We start from the raw sequence: 6024 nt of genomic DNA on the forward strand, positions 1-6024 counted from the left end.
ACGATTGTGGATCCCTCATAAACTCTTCCTAGGGCAACCAGGCGGGGAGGGTTTTCTTTGATGTACAACCCGCATTTGCCTGAGTAACCCGTGTCTGGATTGTTCCCTGAAGGATCAACACAACTCTTCTTTGTGCTGACACGATCAACTGAAGGACCAACCTCAAGTTCAGAAGGCAATGCGAGTCCTTGTGACTGCATCTACGGCTGAAATTGGGACTGCATTAGGTTGAAGGATAACATTAGCTGTCGAGTCACTTTTTTTGTAATCGAGTCCTCCAGTTGGTCCCTGATTTGTTGCGTCAGGTGTTGTAGGTCTTCGGGAGCCATGGAGGAAGACGTGCAGGAGGTCCTTGGAGCCGATCCAAAGTATTGCTTGATGGTTATACCAGCTCCTGCAGCACGCACACGACCAGGGTGTTCTAGTCGCCCAATGACAGCATTCAGTACATCGTGATGTCCATGGGCGACAAAGGAACCCTGTGAGGCCTACTCCTCCAACGAATCCTGTGAAGAACATATTTATTGGTTTAATCAATCACACATTAAAAATAAATAATTACAATTATGAATTGAAAGTGACTTACAATCTTGTCAGCAATTTCCTTTGCTGCCTCAGACGCAATGTGGCCAGTTTTCTTGGTGCAGGCCAGCTTCCACTTCACGTGTTGTCTGATGAGAGATGGAGGATCAATGACGGTGTCAGTGCTTCCGAATTGAGCAGCTTCCTCTAGTTTTTTCTTTCTCTTCTCATCTATCAACTTCTTTTCTAAATATTCATAACCCCTACGAGACAATAGGCGAGGGGCAGTGTTTTGCTTCTAGATGGCTTGTGCTTTCTTTCGCACATCCTACAAAAATGCAACATGAATGAAACTCATGATTACAATGTATTATAATAAGTGAATTTAAAGTTGAAAAAATGAAAATCACAAATTAGTTACCTCCCATGAAGGGTCTCTGCAGCTCTGACAAAATTGGGCCTATTTCTCGTTGCTAATGTCATACTTTTCATATACAGTATCATCAACACTGTCCTTGCCGACTGCAAGTGCCCATTTCAATGTCAAATCAAACTTAAACTATCTCCACCACTCCCTCACAGTCTGAAGTATTTTCTTTTTTGTCCTTACATCAGATGGTTCAGGGATATCAAATTCAGTCTGACAAAGAGTAAATTAGGTTTTATTATTACTAAATTCAAATATTTGGCTAACAAACAATATGTAACATGAAATACTACATGATACCTGAATATCCTCCCGTATTAAATCCTTCTGAGCAGTAGGGACGTGCTTCCAATTCTCGTATGTGACATCCATCTTATCACGAGCGATGATCCCCTAATATGTTCTTAACTTCTTGATGTGGGGACTGTCCGCTTTGTCAGTAGCAAGATCCATATGGACCAAGGATCTCTTTTCCCCAATTGGTCTAGTTGCCAATGATCTTAGGCGTGAGGCCTTTCTAGTCTGCTTCAACATAGACGACGAATGCGATGCTGCACCAATAGGAGGAGGAGGCGAAGGAGAGCTGAGCAGTATAGCCATTTGGCTGTAAAAAAAAACATTAATTTAGGATGTTATCAACAAGAAATGCGTATCAATGTAATTCAATGGACAAAAATTAAGTACAAAATGAAAAATTACATTAGTAAATGTTAGTTAATTCTCCTTCATCATGATCATTACGATTAGCATGAATGTTGTCAGCTTCTTCTTCTCCGACGACATTAGGCGGCATTTGTGTGGACAAAGGACTAACATAAGTATTAATGTATGAATCATCATCTTCAACATTGACACCTATTGTTTTCCCATGTAGAACCACTAACCACCTTTGATCATAAGGGTCTTCGACATAAAATACCTATTTCGCTTGTTCTGCCATGATGAAAGGATCATTCTGGTAAGTGAGTTTGTTAAGATCCACCAACGTAAATCCTACATCATCGGTCCGCACGTCGGTATTACTGTCAACCCACTTACATTTGAAAACATAGACAGTGAATTTGACATAGTTAAGCTCCCAAATTTCTTGAATGAAACCAAAGTAAGGGATGAAAGCTACATGGGGATTGTCATCATGTACACTAGCGAAGTGTTGAGATTCAACCCTTAGGGTAACCCCACTCTTTTGCATTGTACTTTTTTGGTCTTGTGCGTTTGTATAGAAGGAATACTTGTTTATATCGTATCCTTGCCAAGTTATAACATTTCTTTTAGGCCCATCTGCTAGCTTTCTCAACATTTCAGAAGCATTATCATCAGCCAAGATTGTGTCTTTAAACCAATCTAGGAAAGTCTTGTTATGCTTTTTCAACACCCAGTTCTTTGACATTATTGGATTACTTTGTTTGACTAAACCTTCATGGCGAACTATGTATGGTAAAACTTCATTACTGTTATTCAACACATACAAATGAGCTTGTTGCAAATCTTCTACACTTGGAGTAATGACATGCAATCCTCTTGAATCCTTACCTCTCACTCTTTCATCATGCCGAGACTCGGGAAGCCCAACAGGTTTAGCTTTTTCAATGTACTCTGAACAAAATTCAATGGCTTCTTCTGCAATGTACCTTTCAACAATAGATGCTTCCGGACGATGCAAATTCTTGGTGTACCCTTTTAAGATCTTCATGTATCGCTCAATCGAGTACATCCACCGCAAATAAATAGGATCACAACATTTGATTTCTTTGACCAGATAAACAATTAAGTGAACCATGATGTCACAGAAAGCAGGCGGAAAATACATCTCCAACTCACACAATATAATAGCAGCCTCGTTTTCTAGCTCGTCTAACTTCACAGGATCGAGGACTTTCCTACATATGGCATTGAAGAAAAAGCACAACCAAGTTATGGCAAGCCTGACTTTGTTAAGCAAAATGTCTCGTATGGCCATGGATAACAATTGTTGTATTAAGACGTGACAATCGTGAGACTTTAAGCCTACCAACTTAAGATCCTTCAAGCGCACAAGGCTCTTAATATTTAAAGAGTATCCTTGTGGGACTTTGACCCGGCGTAGACACTAACAAAAATTGATCTTCTCCTTTTTGGGAAAAGTATGACAAGTTGGAGGCAAATATATATTTTTACCATCAGACCTTGGATGTAATGACGCTCGTATACCCACCTCAACTAGATCTTGACGAGTATTCAAACCATCTTTCGTCTTGCCTTGAATGTTAAGGAGCGTCCCAATGACACTACCACTTACATTTTTCTCCACATGCATAACATCAATACAATGTCTAACATCTAGATCAGTCCAATATGGAAGATCAAACAAAATTGACCTTTTCTTCCATATGCAAGTCTTACTTTTGTCCTTCTTTTGGGTCATTCCAAATATTGTATTCAGGTGTTGAACCCACTGGAAGACCTAGTCACCAGTCAACGATACTGGTGCATTTTCATGCTCTTGACTTCCATTAAATGCTTTTTTCAATCGTCGGTAAGGGTGATAAGATTTTAGAAATGTCGATGCCTAGTGTACACTGTTTTTCTACCATGTTTCAGTTGTATGTAGCTCGTGTCTTCTTCACAGATGGGGCATGCACGATGACCCTTAACATTGTAACCGCTCAAATTCCCATATTCCGGAAAATCATTAATGGTACAAAAAAGCATTGCACGCAAATGAAAAGTCTCATTTCGAAACCCATCAAACACTAAAACCCCCTCGTCCCACAACTTTGTCAAGTTTTCAATCAAGGGACTGAGATAAAAATCAATGTCATTTCCTGGCTGTCTTGGGCCCGTTATCATCATAGACAACATCAAGTATTTTCGTTTCATGCATAACCGAGGAGGCAAATTGTAAGTTACTAGCAAAACTGGCCACGAACTGTGTTGAGTGCTGAAACTACCATATGGATTCATTCCATCAGTGGCTAGTCCAAGCCTAAGATTTCTTGCCTCTTTGCCGAAATTCGGATACAAACGATCTATCTTCTTCCACTACGAGGAATCAGCCGGATGACGAAGCATTCCATTGCAGTTTCTCCCATTTGCATACCATGTAAGGTCTTTTGTTTCATCTCCATTAGCAAACAAACGCTTAAACCTTGGAATGATCGGAAGATAGCACAACATCTTCGCTGGGGGGCTCTTTTTTGAGTTTTCATCACTACTACACTCCTTATCATCCTTGACTTTGTACCGCGATACCCCACACCTAGGGCATTTCGACATTTCTTGAAATTGATGTCTGTACCATATGCAGTCATTTGGGCAAGCATGAATCTTCTGTTACTCCATACCCATCGGACACAGTATTTTCTTTGCCTGATAGTAACTTTTAGGCAACGTGTTTTCCTCTGGAAGCATATTGTGTACTACTTGAAGCAGCGAACTAAAACTTTTGTTACTCCACCCATATTTGACCTTCACATTAACCAGACTTAACACCACTGACAACAACGTCAAAGAATTCTTGCACCCCGGATACAAAAGTTTCTTTGAATCAGTTTACAATGTATCATACATAGGGGCATGTCCTTGTTGAAAAGACTCTTGTCCAAGGTCACGAATCATATCCTCCAAGCGATCTCCCATTTCTACATCAAACGGTTCAGATTGGGACCCACTCTGAATGCTTGTCAATTCACCATGTCATATCCACATCGTATAATTCTTCTTAATTCCATCACACAACAGATGCTCCCGTATGTCATCAACTTTTTGTTGTCTCACATTCAAACAATTTATGCATGGACAAAAAAATTTCCCATTTTCATTCGGTCGACTTCTTTCCGAAGCAAATTGTAAGAACTCTTCCACACCTTCCTCATACGCAGCACTCCCACAACTTTCATTCATCCAACTTTGATCCATCTAAATAATAACTAGGTCATACTCCGAAACTCATTGAATGCATGAAATCTCACTTTTTCATTTAAGGTGTGGCCCTATCCTATTCAAGAAGACATTTTTTATGGTAGATTCATGCGTCAAGATTAATCTTATTTTGTTAAATATGACGAAATTTTGTCAGCATTTCGCATTGGTCTCCAAGTACACGACATGAAATCAGTGACATTAATTCCCCGATAATCAAGTATGCACTCACAGAACAACTAGAAATGTATTGTACCGAAATTTCATCAAATTAAACAAAATAATGTTAATCTTAACGCATGGATCTACCATAAATATATGAGTCTCCTCAAACTGTCCAAACGAACAATTCAAGATTCAATACAATAATTAATGCAAACTGTCTGCAAGAATCTTTGTATTCAATCTCAAACGAGAATCTAAGGTTCACTCTTTATGAACAAAACTTGTATCTAATTAAAGAAAAATACATTAATGACATAAAACAACATACAAAAACAATCGTAACAAAATTAAGTATAAAAAGTTTGTGAAAAAGTTTGATACATATGATGATGACTAGAACAGCGTGCAGCAGCGAATGTCGTGATCATAATGCAAAAAACTAGATAAATAATGTCTACAAAAGGAGGTCCAGAGTTTTGAATGCCCTATATATTGATATCTTCTTACAAAAGATTGTAGTTAAAACATTGTTGTAGTTAAAGCATTGTTGAATAACCAATGCAATATACCTACAGTCAAGGGATTTAAGTTTCCTAGTAAAAATAGTAAATTAATATACGTTTATACAAGGAACTGTGATTGTCTTGTCTAATACAATAAAAGTAAAGAATTACTAAAATATTATCTTAGTATATTGAGGTCAATTTAATTTGCAATATCGATAATGAAATTTGACCTTTCAATTTATGTATTAATTGGTATACATAAAACAATTTTTTGGAAGTTTTTAATGTTTTTGGTAAAAAAAAATTATGCAGATTATTCACACACACACACACACATATATATATATATATATATTAACATAGAATTATTAGAAAGTGAATATTCTGAAATTAATAGTGGGCCTAGGTTTCGGCAATCTCAACTGAACGGGCTAGCCTGGTAATATTTCGGCAAATATTTCATTAATAATATACTTTTAAAATTTATTAATTTTAAATTAAAAA

Source organism: Glycine soja, chromosome 19 (genome assembly GCF_004193775.1).
Source record: "Glycine soja cultivar W05 chromosome 19, ASM419377v2, whole genome shotgun sequence".
Classification (NCBI taxonomy): Eukaryota; Viridiplantae; Streptophyta; class Magnoliopsida; order Fabales; family Fabaceae; genus Glycine; species Glycine soja.